The 19,555-nt window shown below is 41.3% G+C and overlaps 1 protein-coding gene across 7 annotated transcripts in view; it reads left to right on the forward strand.

Annotated features, from left to right (window-relative positions):
- The window catches only part of RNF144A (ring finger protein 144A), a 70,879-nt gene that overhangs the window by 18,300 nt on the left and 33,024 nt on the right, over positions 1-19,555 (forward strand). For 4 of the 7 annotated variants that reach the window (XM_074581783.1, XM_074581781.1, XM_074581785.1 and 1 more), the window contains one exon: positions 371-460. The exons of 1 other annotated variant lie outside the window; for it this stretch is intronic. The gene's annotated coding sequence lies outside the window, so the exon portion shown is untranslated. Of the gene's footprint in view, positions 1-370; positions 461-2,810; positions 3,009-19,555 lie in introns of all 7 variants that reach the window. 2 more of the 7 variants (XM_074581787.1, XM_074581786.1) reach the window with 2 other exon arrangements.

The following is a 19,555-nucleotide window of genomic DNA, read 5'->3' on the forward strand; positions in this document are numbered from 1 at the left end:
CTGAACCTAGTGCTGGATATGGTTTGTTGATCCTTCAGAGTACGTTTTCCTGAAGTTCTGGATCATGGGGGCTACAGCTATGTAAAATGATAGTAAAATGTATTTTTTTCCCCTTCAGGCTTGGAAATACATTCCATTGAAAAAAAATAATCTCTTGTGTGATGGGATTAGTCTTCCCAAGCTGCTAAGTACAAAGTGAGCCAGCAAGTGCAGAGAGTAGAAAGGGTTAAGAGGTGTATTTTGTCTTTCTGCACTAAGACCACTTGTGCCACCACACAATTTTAAAAGCTCGTTGACAGAACGGAGCTGTTAGTTCCGGTTTTATGCAGTCAATCTAAATAAAGTCTGACCCTTATTTTTTGTTTTTCAGGCCTGTCTAACACTACCTTGAGCCAAATTCCTAGACTGGCTGGTGCTTTCTCATGGGATCCCTGTGACTGACAAAGGAGAGATTGTTGTGGTAGGCGTTTGCATTGACTGTCTTGACAACGCTTGGCCTGGGCACAGACAGATGCAGTTTCCAATGCAGCCACACTTTCCTAGGACTCTCTTGCCAACGGGAGCTGGGGAGGGGGGGGGAATAAATGCCTCTGGGATGGGTTTTATAGTCTTTGGAATTGCTGTTGTGTTTCCCCATAGAAATCAAAACCACATAGCCCAAACTGCTACAGAGGAGGGAATTTGTCAAAGTTTGCTTTTAATTGCGGAGCTTTAGCATGAAAAGGCTTGGTTCACTTCGCAATTAAACGTAGGAGAACAAAAATCTGTGTTCTGGTTAGCCCGCTAGCAAAGTCCAAGGTGCAGAGAGACAAGACTTGTTTTGGGGCAGTTCAATAACTGTCTTCAAAGCACAGTTTTACGGTACTACCTAAAGTGGGTTCACTAGGCTTTTATTTTTATATCTCAATGTGTTATATAGAGATATAAAGACACATATTTTATATATATATGTATTATATAAAACATACATATAATGTGTTGTATATTATATGTGTATATATAATAACATGCATATGTTGTGTATATGTATATTAGAACATATATGTTATATATATAATAATACCTATCTTTATAACTGTAACAGATTGTTTTGCTTTCATATATGGTCCTTAATTTCATTGTTTAATGTCCCACAATACTACATTTTCAATTTTAAACCGCAGTAAATCCATACTTCAAATAAGGAAATGAGATAATAAAAAAACTGATTTCCTTTTTGACATGGCTACAGATCTATATGTACACCATAGGTAATTGTTGATATATTAAAAAAAAAAAGAAAGTAGCACGTTTACCTTCTTGTCTTCTAAAAGGTAGTAAAAATTATGTTTAAATAATTAAAGTCTATCCATTTTTCTGTTTGCGGTTTGGAAAAGATTATCCTGCAAATATCACTAGAGCTGGAAGTGCTGCATTATGCTTAACCTAATACGTGGGTAGATGTGGAAATAGTGACATTTTTAGATTCTTCATTTGCCTGAGCTTGTGACTTGCTGTTGGTAGCTTTCCATTTTCCCAAGCAGTGCCACTTTTGCATGCATGCATCTGCTAGAAATAGTATTGAAAAGTCATATACTTACAGACTGGCAGGTTTTAATTTTTTCTTTTCTGCTTTCCTTTAAAACTCGTATTCTTGGCTTGGTTATCAAAGTGTAATGATGTTCTTGCTTGACTCTTTCTGATCACAGGAAAAAACTGTTGTAAAGAAAACATAATCATGCTCTCATTGGCTTGAATATTGTTATTGAGATTTTAATATAACAAGCTGTATGTTCAGCTTGAGTAACATGTCTTAGGGAAAAAGATATACTGTTTAATTGTAAAGCTTGTTGAGATTTTTTTTTTCATCTAAGATTTTTTTTTCTGCTCACTTTTTCAGTACTAAGTGAAAAAAATCTTTTTTGTCACATCCTTTTTAGTTAGCAGAAAAACAAAATGAGGGAAAAAGGAAGCGAGATTAAACTTGATTTAAAAACCAAATGGCTGATGTTGTTTTCAGTACCCCTTGCTTAGAAACCAAGCTGAGGTTCAAAAAACGTATGATTTCATGGCTTTTTATTTTAACCAGCTGATTTAGAACTTAAATACAGGGAAGTGGAGCGGGTTTCTTGGATCTCTGTTTGGACTGTAGATGATGTAATTCCTTTCATAAACTTTCCTCTTACAAGTAATCAGTATTTCTGTTCTCCCTACCTCTTTTCGGAAGCTGTAACAGAAACATATCCTGTATCTCTGACACTTAGAAACTTTCTTTGAGTTTCTATAAGAAGTGTATAATGCCAAGTTTATACCTGTCTGTCCTTGTTGTCAATGATGTCCTTTTAGCTTAAACAGTTCCTCTCCTGTTGCGTGATGTACGTTACCCTGCATCATATACATGCGGGGATTGACCATATCTCTTCTTGAGCTCACTGTAGGAAGCTAATTAAGCCAAAGCCCATTAGCCTCCTTCCCCTAGATCAGCTCTCCATCCCTCCCCTGAGAGCCCCGCGCCTTCAGGCACAGTGCTCTGCCTCTGCGCCCCTTCCACTCTCTCTTCTTACAAGAAGAGCAGCTTGCTCTCCCCTCCTTGTTTGGTTAGTTGGCTGCTGAGGTGTTTCTAAAGATCCTCAAACCTCTCCAGGCACCATATCCCATTTTCTGAAATACAAGTGTGCGTAAAGTACTCTCAGAACCCACGTCCAATCTCTTGGAAAAACATGCAGAGCTCGTCTTTTCTTTTTTTTAATCTCAAAGAAGTAGAAACCTCAGTTTAGTGTCATTGTTCTGCCAAATGTGAAAAAACTGGGGACTTCTGTGATCTTTTGTAGACTTCTGTGGTCAGCGTGAGAGCAGCTGCAACATACTGTGCACATACATACCTGAAATGTGCCTTGGCGTGTCCTGAGTCTTTCTGCTGCCTGCCAGCCCGATTTCCCTGAAACGGCTCTGCAGGATTACTGAGACGGAGCACATCCTGGCAGGGGTCTGTACTGGAAAATATTTGTGGCATACGGAATGATCACGAGGTATTTGTGTAAGGAATAAGAACATACTATACGTAGTTCAGACCTTTAGTACAAAGCAGAGGAGCGCTGCCCTCCGATTTGCCTCGTCTACCGGGGCAAGAGCCCACCACCCTGGTGGTGTGGTAGCAAACATAGTGGCAGAACTCACTGGTCTTTCCTAAGCATCTAGAGAAAAGCTTGTGCATCCCGTCATCTCTAGAGATGCTTTCATAGATGCAGCTTGCTCCTGCTCATTAGTAAGGAGAGGAGGGAGCAGATGGGGAAAGTCAGGAGTTTGCCAGTAAAAGGCAAAATTCTTCTCTAATGAACTAGTGTTGGCTTGGAATTGTGGGTCTTTCTTATGGAGTTGTTTATTTCTGTCTCATTGTTTATAACCTTAAATAGTTGTAATGTTTCGTTTCGCTGTGGAAGGAAGCGATCAAAATATTTTGGCTTTGCTGCAGATAATGTTTTTCTAAGTAGCTGTCTGTAACCCTAATAGCAGCTGAGACCTCTGTAACTGAGTCAGTGTACCATGGTTTAGTGACAAGCATGCAGTGCGGATGATCTAGCTCCAGTGACACACTCATAATTTGCATTATCATTATTATTATGTCTTGTAGCAGTAGCCAAAGGCACAGCTTGGCTCAGTCCAACATAGAAAACTTTGATAGCTAAAATGAAATTTAGTAAGGATGTAAATATAATCTGCCCACAAAAGTCAAGTAGTGTCTTTTCAGCCTATGACAAGAAGCAAGAACTTCACTGCAGAGGTGACAAACTCATTCTGTGGTGACAGTCACAAAGTAAAGTTTGTTTTTAATTATAGTTCATGAAAGAGGATGTAAAACCTATTTATTGGCTTTATTCCACAAAAAATCTCCCCCAGTAGCAAGGTTTGAAGGTGGAAAAGACTTTTTTTTAGTAAGCAAAGTTTATAAAGTAATTTACATCTGCTCATTTCAGAGCCATCTGCATTCCTTTGTTTGCCTGGTTGTTTATATGTGTGGGTTTATGGCTTGTGCAGAGCAACGTGGAGTGGTTTTAAGCAGCAGGGCATTCTCGGTCTTCAAGGTTTTTAATTCTTAGTGGATGCCTCACTATTACTGCCGAAGAACTTAGCATCCTATTGAAATAAATAGGTGTAGGTGGCGTTTCTGGGGTTTTATTTCAAATAACAGAGTTTTTTCTTTTTTGTTTTTGTTTTTTAAACATACTATTAGTTCCTAGTAAGTTCAGATTGACTAAGATATTTTGCGGTTGTACCATATTACCAAAACCTAAATGGGAGTTATTTCTCCCCTTCTTTTGCATGCTGTAGAACTGAAATCTGGCTGCAGATGTTCACTTTTTGAACAGATTCTCTCTATGCGTGAAGTTGGCTTTCTGTATAGTTTGTTCCAGTTCTGTATCGCTGGCCACTTTTCTGTTAAGAAGGGATTGCAAAAGGCAGTGGAGTTGGGGATAGCTTTTTTTTTTTTCTCCTGTTCAGCGAGTGAAAAGGGAGTAGGGGACACTGACTACTGCAGACACACAAAGCAACAGGGAAAAGCAGTAGGATTCCAGTACTTAAATGTGAGGAATGTACTGGCAATGTTTGAAGTAGGGGAAGAGGCGCAAGTCAAGACACTTGCTTTCTGTTGTGTATTTTGACTTTCTTGGAGAAGAGTTAGGCAACCACTGCATACCAGTCCTTGGAGCAATAGTCTGTCTTGTGCAAAAGGGTCTTGTTTCTGCATAACAAAGTCTGTTCCTAAGCTTTCACAAGCAGAACTTCCACTTTTTCTACTTCTTTTGAATGCAATTTACACTAATTTATTGCAACAGTACTTGAGAAATTTTCTTGCCCCTCCCTAGATTCTGACATTACTCTGGGGCCTCTAATCTTAACTGATCAGTCTTTCATTCTCCTGTTGGTATATTGATCCCATCTCCTGCCAAGGGAAACCAGTTCAAAAGCTCCCGCGGCGTTTGCTCTCATCTCAGTATTCCTGAATCTTCCTCCCACCCCAACAGGTAGAAATGCAGCTCTTCCTTCTTTTCTCTTTAATCCTGACTTGCTTTCTGCATGTCTCAATCCAGTTTCACTTTCCTGTAAAACTTGCAGGTTGGCTTGAAACCATCCTGCAGGATAAGAACTGCCAGTGGGAATGAAGCTGCCAAAGAACTCTGCCTCTGGGAGAGAGGACCTGTCAGCTCCATCCCCTTCCTTTGCCACCACGGTAACAGGCTGATTTGCAGCTTGCCATAATGATCAGTAGTCCTTTTAATGTTTCTTTCCTAATTTTGAGGCGCTGGTTCCCATTTCTGTAAAGACTAGAGCCTGCGGCTGAGGAAGAAGCAGGTTGGTGGCTGGTCTGTCACAGGCACAAGCTGAGCTGTGCAAGTGAAGTAGCTTTCTCAGGGGCTGTGGAAGGAACTTCTCCAGGAACTTGGAGCCGTCTCAAACCTCACTGCCTTGCTGTTCCAAGCACAACACCCACTTTTCAACCACGCTTTCTTTACCCAAAACACAGAGCCAGTCTCCCCAGAAGAAAACATTTCCTTTTGAGTATTAGTAGAGAAGACAGGAGAGAGTACAAAACTGTCTGTGACATGGGATAATTATATTGCCTTATGCACTATATGCCACTTCGCCTGCCTTTTTCCATCTGCTGAGCCTCCAGTCGCTGCTGGCATTGCAGGAGCCCAGGCCTCCTGGTTATTTCAGGTCACAAGCAGCTATTGCTGCATTCTCCTCTAGCCAGCTCGGTGGATTCAAATTTATGGATAGAAGTTAAGTCCATTTTGTCACTCAGTATTAAAGTGTTGCCCCCAAATGCAAGAGCCTGTATTGTTGCCCAGAGACTGGGAGGAGAGTCCTCTGTCTGCGCACCAGCCTGACTTGTAGTTCTAGCGCCATTTTTTCTGTGACCATGCTGCTTTGTATATGGTTTTTTTTCTCACTATTTTTTTCTGTTGTCTTTATCAGGCATTTTTACGCATGGTTAGTTACTTCTATTAATTTCCTAAAAAAACACATAGTTAGAAGCCCCATGCAGCCAGCTTATGCCTTTTATGTTTTTAAATCTTGCATTTGGATGTTTTCTGGTCTGCATGTCCTTCTCTCATTTTCACTGTCCTCTGTAGAACTTCATTAGTGGGGTTTGTTTTTTTTTGTTCTTTCAAAGTATGGATAGACTACAAACGTTCCTGTAGTTAATCAGTTACTCACCTAGTTGCTTTGTCAGTCATATTCCCAAACTCCCCATTAACTCAACTGGGTGACTTCAGCTATTAGACTTCAGAGGCTTGAAGCTTTTGTAGCATTGCCTTGGCTTACAGCTGGTGCAGTAGGTCTGGTGCAAACACCTCGCTATTCTCCATTGAGAACAGAGTTTGGTACAGGTGAAAGAAACCCTGAATTTCCCATCTTCTTCTGTTGCATTGCGGGGGTCTTCATACACTCCTCCAATGTGGCTTTTCCCACCTAAATGAGATCTGAAGCCCACCAAGTACCTTTGTTCCAGTTGCGATGCTCTTGCTCCCGTTTCTGCTGTCAGGTGTAAAGGAGATGCACTGTTCTTGTGTCTCTGTCTTTTTTTTTAAACAAATGGCTTGTTCCAACTCTTTTCTGAAGAAGCAGCAGCCAGCTACTGTGCCTCCTCCCTGTTGTTTGTTTTTAAAGTAGCACTGCTTTGCTCTTGAATCTATTTAATTAGTTTCCTGCTGGAAAGAAAGCAAAGGGCTGCCTTTGCCAATTAACTAGGGCAAACTACTGTATTAGTAGACAATGTAGGTTAACCAGGGATTTCAGAAAAGAAAAGTGGGATACCTTTGGTAGTTAAGCACTTCTTTGGTGGGGTGTTCTTTTCATTAAATATGGAATAGGAATTCAAAGACATTCCAGGGTGCAGTTCCTTCCCTCTGAAAGTTTTCTTCCTGTCTAGTTTTAATATTGACAAACTATTTCATCCTAAAAGCATGCAGAGCTCTCAACTCCTAGCCAAGCACTTATTGTCCTTTGACAAAAAAAACAATAAAAAAACGTAGAGAATGATTTCAAGCCTGTGACACAGCTGACTCATGTAATAGGCTATCTTTAGGAACATTAATAGCTGTATTTTAAATGAAATTTCTATTATTGGCCTCCTAGATTGCTAGGTGCAATAAAGTCAACCAAGAGAGAGCAATCAGATTGAGTCTGTTACTAGGAATATCTAAAACAAACCACAAAAGCTAATTTTAAGCAGTGGGTTGCAATCCATGTTGTTTAGTTTAGAACCTCTGGAACAATTCCTTTCCAAACATCTCTATTTTAAACTGGTATGTTAGACCACTGTGGCTGCTCTTTCATGGTGTTCTTAACATAAAACACTACGGGTGACCATTAAATTAAATAGGAAAAAGCAACAATTACTGAACTTATAAAAAAAAGATTCATTTATTTGCACAGTGGATTCCCTTTAAATTGGGGGGCGGGGGGGGTATGTCTGAAGAGCTGGGTGGGTGGTTTGTGTGTGTGTACCACGTTACTTGACTTGGACCATAATGAACAACCTCATCTGTGATCTTCCCAGAAGCTGAAAAGAGGGCAGGCTTCTGTGGTTTGTGTCTTGTTTGGTTTGGGAAAGCACGAGTTGAACTTGGCAAGATTCCTACTATCTAAAATGTTCAACACGTGGCCTCTGGAAAGCATAGAAAATCCTTAACTAGGTTTGTTTTTTTTTAATTCAACCTTTTTAATAATAACAACTTCCAGTGACATTTTGTTTTACTGGAGTTTTTCGGCTTTATTTTTTAATGCTGAAATAACGTTAAACAGTTGATGTGATTACTTCTGCTTTTTTAGGCTGTGTACAAAAGGGAGGAAGCTACAGGGGTCAGAACTGCTCAGACAAATAATGTTTTAAAGATACCTCCTGACACCCAAGTGGGTCTGGAGAAAATGGTTGTCCGCTAAATTCAGCTACTCATCCATTTTCTGAGTCAGAGAATTTAAGACCAAGGGTATTAATATTAGTTGAAATGTTTTATAACTTTGTATTGTTGTTAACTTCTGAAACCTGTGGTCCGCTGCAGCATGTGCCACGCAAACATAAAAAGTAAAATGGTTTTTCTCCACAGAGGAGTTTGCAGTCTGAGGGTGATACTGACCCTATTCTGGTGCCCTGGTTTGAGAGAGAGAACAGAACCAGTTTTCTTTTCAGTAACTTTACTTTTCAGTTAAGTCTCTCCTAACTAGCTACACTCTCCGAAATTAACAGCATGTTTTTCAGACAGTGTCTGCTTCCAGAGTGATAATGTCCGATGTTTAAAGTTAATACCAAGGAATGGTATGCAGAGAGGCTCTTGCTTATACTTACTGGTGTAACAACTGAGATCAGCTAACTTTGTTGTGTGCTCTGTTGGAGAGTGGGAAGCAGAAGAGCATAGAAGAGCACCTTCAGGGAGGAGCAGACAGGACAGGTGACCCAAAATCTACCACTTTATATAATAAAGTGGCTGAGAAAATGTATTTTATATATTGATCTTTAAATATGTGTTGCTGCTTTATTCTGTTTCTTTCTTTAAGGAAGTAAAATGACTTGATTCTGGCAATGTTAACTTCCTTTAAAAAGCATCAAGGCTCTCTGTTTTGCTTTTAAAGCTCTTCTTTATAAACCCCTAGAATGATGAGCACAAGCTTAAGCTGCCCTAGAAATGTTTTCCCTCCTGGCCAGAATAAGTCTATGCAAATTGCCCTCACTTTATGCTGCAGGCCAGATCTCTCTGCTGGGAAACTGTGAAGAGTAAGTACGTGTTTTCCATCCCCGTGCCAGCGTGCTCACAAGCAGGTCAGTGCTGGCACCCAGGAGAAGGGTGCAGCGAGGGCTGCCTTTCAGCGTCCTTCCTGCCCACGCTTACGAGCTGGTGGGAGTTGCGGATCGAGCAGAGGGCAGGTGACTTGCACAGAGCCACAAACCAAAACTGCTCCTATGAATATGCAGCGTGGGATATACCCAACGCGCCAGAACTGAGTACCTCTTGCCATGTGCGTGTTCGGTTGGGGAAGGGGTTCATATTGTCTAGGAACACTAGGAGGCAATGTGAAATGTCCTGTCATGTGAGTAGGCTGTCACTTTCACTACATATCAAATCTCTAGCGAAGTCAAGCACTCTGATCAAATTGGGTGGTTTTGCATTGCTTAATCGTAACCTGAAGTGATTCCTTTTTAGCAGGATGAGTTATGTGAGTATGTAGAAGGTGTAAGGGACTGACTTAAGTCTATTCAGTCTTCTCTTTCTAACGATGCAGTGACACGTAAGGCAACATGCTTTATTTATTTTCTTTCTTTCTGAAATTCACATCAACTATGCTGACATGATATTAGTTATAGCTTATTCTATACCAAGTTGACATTTTCCTTTAATAATTTTAAACATCTGTTCTGTTTGGGTAACTCAAAAATCAAGTCTTTTCCATAATATTAAAGGTTAAAAACCCAAAAAGTCCTAATCAGCTCCATACCGTCCTTACTAAATGAATTAATTGGCAGGGAAAGCCATTTACAAATGTAGAACTGTCAGTAGTTTGTTTTAAGGTTTTGTTATAAATGAGGAAAGAAAAACTATAGCTCAAGCTGACAAAGCATCTTAATTTACTACAATTAATCAATGAGTAAGAGGAGAAAACTAAATGGAAACCATAAGTAGTAAACCAAGGCCCAACACCTATTGATTTTTAAGAGCTGCGCTCAAGTTTACGAAGCAATACAGAGAAATTCCCAATAGTGTTCCTCTGCATGTGTTCCCGAAATCAAAGGTCTGGAACTTATTGGTACTTGCCATCTCAAGAACGTGGGGAGCCCTGAAGGGAGAATGTTTCCACTGTGGAGGACCTGTGCTCTTTCTTTTCTTCCCCTTATGCTTTCTGCTGTCTCTATGTGGCCTTAGCGCGTCAGCCTTCGGTTTCGGTCATTCTGCCTTTGCTGTTGCAGGGATGTTATGTACCATCTCTGCCACCCGCAGATGGGGTGCTACAGCGCTTCTGCTTTCTGCGGTAGACAGGTAATGCGTGTTACACTGCCGATGTTGTGAAATGTGGGGAGAAGGGGGAAAAAACCACCACCAATAACAAAGCAGGGAGCATTACTATGCAATAGTAATATTACTGTGAGGGATTAGAGCTGGGGCTGATGTCAAGGGTAATACGTTACACCTCTGAAAATACTGCAAATGCTGATTTTCGCTCTGCAGAGGGAGAAGGGAAGGAAAACGCACACTCAGGCAGCTAAAGCACTGCTCACCAGCTTGGGTGATGTGATAGGTACCATCTCATGTGTCTGAGGCACAAGTAAACCATGAGCCGCTTAGTTACGTGGTAAGCTTGAAGCAGAAGAGGTTATCAGTAGTTTCTTATAACTCAAGTGATCTTCTAATCACTAGATCAGCCTTTAAAAAAGGTGTGTGCAATCTTAGTGGTTCACACTGACATAAGAACTTCCTGTTGGTTGTGTTTCATGAAGATCTTCCAAGGCCTGGGCTAAATGACTTGACTAGATAGTCAATAAGAAGGGAGGAAGAAACCACACCAAATAAAACATCTGCCCCTAATGGAAGTATTTTTACATAATAATATTTAATAATAAGGGGCCCTTAACAATAAGGGGGTCTACAGAAAAGATTGAGAGGGACTCTTTATCAAGGAGTGTAGCGATAGGAGAGGGGGTAATGGTTTTAAACTGAAAGAGGGGAGCTTTAGATTAGATATTAGGAAGAAATTCTTTACTGTGAGGGTGGTGGAACAGGTTGCCCAGAGAAGCTGTGGATGCCCCATCCCTGGGGGTGTTCAAGACCAGGTTGGATGGGGCTATGAGCAACCTGGTCTAGTGGGAGGTGTCCCTGCCCATGGCAGGGGGTTGGAACTAGATGATCTTTAAGGTTCCTTCCAACTCAAATCATTCTGTGGTAATAAAAATCTGTTTGCAAGTTCCCTACCCCATGTGAGTGACAGGTCTGTGCCCAGGCACGTGTTGGTTGAACATCACGTCAGGAAATGATTTGGAGAAATGTAGCTGGAACATGTAATTCTGTAATGTGTGAAAGGAAACTTGTGAACAAACAACACTTTGTTCACCAAGCTAGAGCAGCTGAGATATTAACATAGACCATAGTGTAATTAAATTTTATAATACAGTGCTTAAAAGAGGCATACAGCTCCTCTCCTAGAGAGAAGAGGAAAACTTGTCCCAAGCCAGTTGCCCAGTAGGACACCCTGACCTCTCCTCTTTGTCTGACCGGGACTGTCCTGCCTTGGATACTGTGTAGTGGAGGCGAAACTGAAGAACTGGATTGTGGTGCAGAAGAATTGATGGGAAGAGGGCAGGCTGCTTCAAGCAGGAGGAAATTAGAGCAACAGTATTACTCATAGGAAAGGAGATAAAAAGACAAATAATACAAAACTTTTAGGAGGATGCAGGGAAATTATCAGTATGCAGAGAGAGACTTGAATCTGGAGTTACAGAGTTTGTCAGGCCAGAAGTTTGTTGTAAAATGTCCTCGCTGATAGGTGTAACTTCTATCACGTGAAGCATCAGATGGTATGAAGGGTTGACTGTTCAGTGAGACATGCAGGAATTTTCAGCTCTTTTCCTCTCTTATGATTTTTAAAGTTGGCACTGCTGTTAAGAGGAACAGTGAGTAGCTGGTACTGTTGATCGGGCTGGATCTTGTTTACAGGGTGTGCCAAGCAGGATGCATCAGAGTTTTCTCGATGTTTGAAAGAGAGGGGAAAAAATAATAATCTTAGTGATCTATAATCAGCCCATTGAATGTCCCAAGCCATTGGGTTTGTTGTCAGGAGACAAAATTCTTCCAGAAAGATGTGGTGAGATTTGTGTGTTTGGTTTTTTTTTTCCCCTTCCCCCTTATTATTCTGTTTGGGTGTTTTTTTTCCTTTGGCTGAGGTGCGTGGTACTAGACACACAATCTCCCTCTGAAGGCCTTTAAAAACACTTTCCTTCCTCTCACTGAGTAGGGAATGTAGGCAATTATCTTAGAAAATCTGCTTCTTTAGGCACCAACAATAGAGTGACTACGTTAGGTAGCCTGGATCCTATCCCAGGTTTCTCCTTATGCTTGGTCCAGTGTGTCACACTGACATGGTGAGTGAGTTTGTATACCATAACATCTAATTAAAATACACTGTACTCTTCTGTCCTCTGAAGACTGGAGGGGCAGTTCTGGGTCACGGCTGACACACAGTGCGGTATGGTATGATGGAAGCTGTGACTTCTGCGGAGAAGCTGTCCAGCTTCTAGCAAGAGTTGCTGTTTTTAGGCCTGGTTTTGGAAAAAGTGAAAGTCATTTTCCAAATGGCTGTAATTATCGCACAAAACATTTCTATGAAGTTTTGCTCTTTCTATGAAGAGCCTTTTTCTTTATACTTCAGCAATGTTTTCTTACTAGTCCTATTGACTATATGTGCTCTGATGGTTCTTCTCCCTCTTAATATGTGGAAGTCAAATCTTCAGAACAAGGGAGAACTTCATGCTAATCTGAGGGGCAGATCTGGGGCGTGAGACTGGGAACTCGCTGTCCACGTTGGGAGCTGTGAAAAATGCTGTCTCTTACAAATATCTGCCTGGAATTTAGCGGTTATTATGGAGTCACAGGAACGAAGACAGCTGTGGGTAGGTTTGTAAGACTTCACCCCACTCCGAATGCTGTTTTCGGCTACCAGCTTATCTGCTTTGCTGTTCAAGTGTAGCATATGAAGGGATGGTACTTGTGTATGTGTTATCTTACAGGATGTGAGCTGTTGTTAAAGCCCAAGCTCCGCTGTTAGTATACAAGTGTAAGACAGCAAGAGGGTTTGTGGTGGGTTTTTTTCAATCCAATGTACTTTGTTCCTGCATCTGAGACTTGTAAAGTGCTATGGAAGTGCCGCACTGGGCAGCGCACTGAGCATGCATTTTGCCACAGTTGCAAGGAAAAAGACAATTTTGATTTCCTTTTGACTGGTGGAAATGAGAGAATTGCTCAGCTGGTCTCTCCAAGTGGCTCAGTCCGAACTAGGGCTCCACTCCCCTTGCTCGTATTTGCATTTTCTCAGTAATTTTGCATAGCTTTAAATGTGGTTTTTATCTTTAAGCTTCCAAAACTTTTCTCTTCCCCCACCCTCACCCCCAATAAAGGAAAAGCCCACAGAGCTCAAGCTTGCTGTTATTTGGGCTTTGTGTAAACATAGCTCTTACTTTTCTGAGAGTGTCAGCTGTGGAGAAGGAAAAACCCTGTGGTATGTTGAAGTTTCAAACTGTTCCTTACTGATTTATTGCTATTGTGGAGACGGCTCAGAGTGCACTAATTCATCAGTTCCTTATAAGCAGAGAGGTGGGAAATAATAGGAGGGAAAGAATAGGAGGAAAAGAATACGAGGAAGCAAGGAAAGGGGTGGAGGGGGAGTGAGTTGGGGAAGAGAAAACTAAAAACATGGGAAAATGTTAGGCATGGGAGGAAAGACACAGCAAAGCATTTGTTTTTGACTGGGTGGTTTACGAGTTTCTGGCAAATAATAAAATAAGATGTTACCCTAGAGAGCAGTGGAATTGTTTGTGCCGTTGTTACTAGTGTTGCCTTCGCAAGCTAGAAAATAATTCAGCCATGAGTGACTTTTTACTGCTAGATAGTGTTCAGGCATTGTTGCAGCTGCAAGTTGCCTATTTACGTTATAATTGGCTTTGTTAGGACCGCTGTCTTTCCAGTTGGCTTCGTCTTACCTTGCTTCAAGACCCCTTACAGATGTTGTCTTACAGTTCACCCCGGGCTCCTTGTGGGAGAGTTAAAACCAGCAAGAGGTCAAGGCATATGGGTGGAAATCAGCCTAAGTTTTAAGGTATTTTAAATGCAGGTGGCTACTGGGTTACCTGTAGCCAGTAGTAGAGCTGTAGTTGGTATGGCCAGCAGAAGTGCCAAAATAGTCAGCACGCTCTAAGGCAGGCACCTACAGCCCATGACTAAAATGGCAGCTCATAGCTGGAAAACATGAAAGTATCTTCTTAGCCATGTTAATTTGGAGTAGAATTTATCTGCGTTCTGAGCTGCCTTTCTTGGCTGATGAATGCTAGCTGTGCAGCCCTTGGTGTACCCATGGTTTTGAGCATTAACTCTTGTTTACAAAGGTGGTGGCTACAAGGTGCAGAACAGTCTGTAAATCTGTAAACGTTGTAACCATCATCTTTCTTCCAGTAGAAGCAAAATGTGAAAACATTCAGTCTAGAAAATAAGTTGGACTGTTTCTGATTTTGTCTTCTGATAACCAAAAAGACCCAAGTCAACAGGATGTTGCTCTTTCACTCTGAAAGTCTCCTGGTTGTTGCTGGCATCTGCTGAAATGGTTATTCATCTGACGGCTCCTTTCAAGAAAGATTACACTGACTTTGTTGTATTCAACTGTCAGTGGAGAGGGAAGGTTTGTTGTTTTTTTTTTTCCCTGAACTCTTGTTCCTTTGGTCATGATGGCAGTAAAATGTTCTAATCTGTGCTTAATCTCAGTCTCACTACTATTTCGGTCGTGTAGTCTTGTTTCTGTTTTGTTGGAACTTGGGGAGAAGAGGAACACTGGAGTGTAAAGGGTCGCTCTTCACCTGGAGAAAATCTTTCTTATTTCCTAGATTCTGGGCGCATCTGATTTTCCTGTCTCTAAGACAATTACAGACCATAAACATTTCAACTGTTAATGATTTAACCCGTGGTCTTCCACACTTTTGCATGGGCTTAGTGTTTGCCACAGTAATTCATAGATGGTACCTTGGTCTTTGACCTAGTATTCAAAGGCAGTGGTTCATTGTGTTAAAAGTTTATGGGAGTTTTTAATGAGGATCTGATGGGTTCATGACTCTTAAACCAAGCAAATGAGATGGGCAGGCTCATTCTCTCCAGACCAAAATGCGTTGGTGTTCATGCCAGGTGATACACCTGTGCTTACAGTATCTAGGCTTTTCTCCAGTATGATGCAGGGTGGAATGTTGCTGCTCAGCATGGAGGAGGATGCTTTTAAAATGCATATATCATCTTGGCCTAGATGTTTCAAATTATCTTGAGGCCTTCTCTCTGGCTGCTGAGAGTATTCTGAGATGAGCTGAGGGTCTGGGACGCTACTGCTGGGAAATGGGATGGTGCAAGGGCTTCCCAGCTCTCGCTTGAGGTGCTCTGCTACTCCAGGGCTCATATAATCTCTTGGATAGCAAACACCAATTAGATACATGAATTCTGGGCAACGTTTCTTAATGTTACCGCATCTCTGTCCTTTTGTTCATGTCATCTTTTGGGGATCTTGAATGTTTGGGGCATAATGCGGTGGAATCCACTTCAGTAGTTGTACTCTGTACAACAAAATATACTTCTGGGACAGCGAGGAAGATTTTTTTCACAGAATCACAGAATGGTAGGGGTTGGAAGGGACCTTCGGAGATCGTCTAGTCCAATCAACCCCCCTGCCAAAGCAGGTTCACCTAGAGCAGGTTAGACAGGAACGCATCCAGGCGGGTTTTGAATGTCTCCAGAGAAGGAGACTCCACCGCCTCTCTGGGCAGCCTGTTCCAGTGCTCTGTCACCCTCAAAGCAAAGAAGTTTTTCCTCATGTTGAGATGGAATTTCCTGTGTTCTAGTTTGTGCCTGTTGCCCCTTGTCTGTCACAGGGCACCACTGAAAAGAGTCTGGCCCCATCCTCACTGACACCCGCCCTTTAGGTATTTATAAGTATTCATGAGATCCCCTCTCAGTCTTCTCTTCTCCAGGCTAAACAGACCCAGGTCTCTCAGCCCTTCCTCATAGGAGAGATGCTTCAGTCCCTTGATCATCTTTGTAGCCTCTGCTGGACTCTCTCTAGTAGTTCCTTGTCTTTCTTGAACTGGGGAGCCCAGAACTGGGCACAGTACTCCAGATGTGGCCTCACCAAGGCAGAGTAGAGGGGGAAGATGACCTCTGTCGACCTGCTGTCCATGCTCTTTTTAACACGCCCCAGGATACCATTGGTCACCTTGGCCACAAGGGCACATTGCTGGCTCCTGGTCAACTTGTGGTGGACACACCAGGACTCCCAGGTCCCTCTCTGCAGAGCTGCTTTCCAGCAGGTCAACCCCTAACCTATACTGGTGCAGGACCCTATTTTCCCCTATGTTCTTCTCATTTCTCCCATCTGTCTTGTGTTCTCTGTCTTCCTCTTCACCCCTTTTTTCTTTGTATTAAATAACGGAGTGGTTTGTTTTGGTTATTTTTTTTTCTCCGTACCTTTGAATCTTCCAGTACTTTCCCTTCTGCCTGACCACAGTTTCTTTCACATGGAGTGAAATGATTTTTTTTTTTTTCCTTTGAAATGTTTACACCCCTGCCTACAGGGTCTGAATAACATCCACACCCAGTTTATTTCAGGTTGCTGCTGCTTGGCAGTGCCTCGAGAAGCCACAGTGGCACCAGAGCTGGTGACAAACACAGGAAAATGCAAGGTCAGAAAAGTCTTTGGCTCTGTCACATTATTCAGTGGCTGTATTTTTGGGGATACATGAAGGGATCTTGCCCTGTGAGGTACTTCTGCATGGACAGAAGCTGAGCTTGTGGTTTGTCTATTTATAGTAGTCTTTAGAAGTTGGAGCTTTAAAAATTTGTGGTTTTTCTAGGTTTGTCTCCATCATATCTTTTCCTTTCTGCCCACCGTGTGTTTGGTAGGCAGCATGGTCATATACATCCATAGATCTAGAAGCTGTCCATTACTTTTCTAATATTTAAAATCTTTCATGGTCTGTGCTGTAATCAAACCAAGCTGTTTAAATTTTCTGGGTTTTTTTGGCCTTATATGATACTCTAATTAAATTCCTCGGGGAAAGAAACAAGAAAAATTGTTAGCCACGTACTTAGCAAAGAATTTTTTTTTTTTAATGTCCCCTAACAGTGACTTGTCCCAGAAGCGGTCCAGTAACTTTTTTTACTCTTGATGCTATTGTTCAGTACCCTTTTTTGGTGAGAAACCAGCTGTTCTTTCTCTCTTTTTTTTTTTTTTTGGTCATTGGAATGTTTGAATGTAATCTTTATACATGTATATATTTTTAAATTTTATATACATGTTCATATATATTAGATTATTTATGTATATTTTAAATATAGAATCATAGAATCATTTAGGTTGGAAAAGACCCTTGGTATCATCGAGCCCAACCATCAGCCCCACTCAACAAAGTTCTCCCTTACACCATATGCCCTAAATGTGTGTTTTTTGTCAGTCAGGAAGGTAAAACACCCCTGCCTACAGGGTCTGAATAACATCCACACCCAGTTTATTTCAGGTTGCTGCTGCTTGGCTTTTCGTGGGGTAGACCATAGTCCCTGGAATAATTCTTTCAACTCAAGGAGAGCTTGTTTCCACGTGCTGTGTTGGCAAGGATATTAAAGTTGCTGACAGTGTTCTGAGCTTTTATATGATGTTTTATCTCGTCTGGGCTCAGGCCCTGGAATAGCTTGAAGATAAGAACAGAGATGGTGAGCTTGGAGTTGATGGTTAGCCAGTGTAAGGATTTAAAGGCAGGTCTGAAGAGTTCATGGTAGGCTGTGTGTTGACGTGACTTTCTGCAGTATTCTGTACAAGCTGAAATTTCTTCTGTGTTGAAAACAGTAATCCCTGAAAACAACAGCCTGTTACACTGCTGGAAGACAGAACGTGGCTTTACCAGTTGGAGTTGTCTGGAATTTAAAGGACAGCTGGTATCTGCTGGACTTGTGTAGTCAATCGTGGATTGGATTTATGAGCGAGCCTTAAGAGTTGGGTGTGCGCTTGGCAGGATTTAAGAACCGAAGGAAGGCACCAAACCTCTGAAAGCAAGCCATCTCTAACCACCTAAACATCTTTGTAAATCCAGTCTTCTCTGTGTTGGTTTCCCTGACGTCTGCCAGAGAGAATTATTCTGCTTTACCTCCCAAGCAGTTCTGTGAGGATGAAGACTCAGAGACAGTTAATGTGGTGATTGATGCCAGTAGCTAACTGGGATTGATAAGTGAGAGATACCAAGTCTGCCTGCCAACTTTTACAACCATTACATCTACCTGGAGGGTGAATCTATTCATTAATTAGTTTTATAGAGGGACTTTAAAAAAGGCCTTATCAGTCTGTAGTACTGTTGCATAATAAAACCTGGCAACACCAACAAAAAATAGTTGCTAGCTGGTCAAATATGTCATGCGGGCATCTTTCATGTTTCCCTAGCCATATAGTCATTATGAGGATCCTTGGAAGAGCCTAGGAATGGAGGAAAAAAAAAGGCATCAAGTTCAAACTGTGACAGAGGTGTAACAAATAATCTCAAGTTGCAGGACTGTCACCGAGTACCCTCAGCCATCAACCTTGGTCGTGGAAACTAGTCCCTGCTCACTTGGGGGTCTTGGAGATAGCTATTGGATCATGTGCAGTGAGCTACAGCTGTGGCTATGTAGGAAGGCTCAGAGTTATTTAGGTGAGTCAAAATAATCACTTAATAGGTGTGGCAGGCAGTGCCAGTTCCAGAGTGCAGTGTAATAGCCTTTCTGCAGATGACTCCGCTTCAGAAATGTGCCTTTTTTCCATTTAAGTAAAAAATCTGGAGAAAATTTTATAATTTATATTTTTATATATTTATAAATATTAGATGTATAAATGTAACATATAAACATACTTTATATATTAAATTGTACAGTGACAGATGTGTTTGACTTCCTGTTGGAAGACATGTAACCTGGATAATATATATACACACATACATATATTTATTTATATAAACAAATATACACAAAACTAAAACTGTACTGTAGCAGATGTGTTTGATTTCATCTAGCAGCCTGGATTACTTTAACTAGAGTTACTTTGACAAAGAGGGACAACAGGAATGAGAACCAATTTTAAATCCCAATTAAACCCCTTCCTTTGACTTCTAAAAGAGCTGTTTTCCATCAAGTCAGTAAATTCAGATTAAGATAACTCCTTAAGGCAGATGATTCAAGTGTACCTGATTAACTAGCTGTTTGGTCAGAGAGGGGACTGAAGGCCTTAATTTAGCAATTAAACCCATCCCTGATCTAAAACTGAAATTTAGATTCTGCTGAAAGCTCTATTTTGAGTCTTGCTTGGTGAAAAAAACCCACCAGTTGAAGCATGATGTGTATGACTATTTTATTCAGCCGTTTTTTCTAGTAGCTTTTTTTCCTTACATAGCTGGTCATGTATCCGTGAAGTGTTAACTTGATGCAACTGCAGCTTGGCTGTACAGTGCCATGAAATGTTTGACTACAGTGCAAGAAGAAAAATCAGTTTTATGATTTCTTGAATGACTTGTATGGAAGAAAGTTGCATTATTTCCTGCTTTCACAGAGTTTTTCCACAGAATTTTTCACAGTGTTTCTGTTTCACTGTTTTCTGCAACTTTTTGAAGCCTGGAAAGAAAGAATTGTTCTATTCTTGACTTACCAGAGATCAAGTCAGCCATTTGTTCTCACTTGAAAATGTAGTCTGTGTAGGTGGACCAAAAACTGAGGGATTACTGTTCAGAAATGCAGTTTGTATTTGCGTAATTCATTAATTGTTGTGC

Source organism: Larus michahellis, chromosome 3 (genome assembly GCF_964199755.1).
Source record: "Larus michahellis chromosome 3, bLarMic1.1, whole genome shotgun sequence".
Lineage (NCBI taxonomy): Eukaryota > Metazoa > Chordata > Aves > Charadriiformes > Laridae > Larus > Larus michahellis.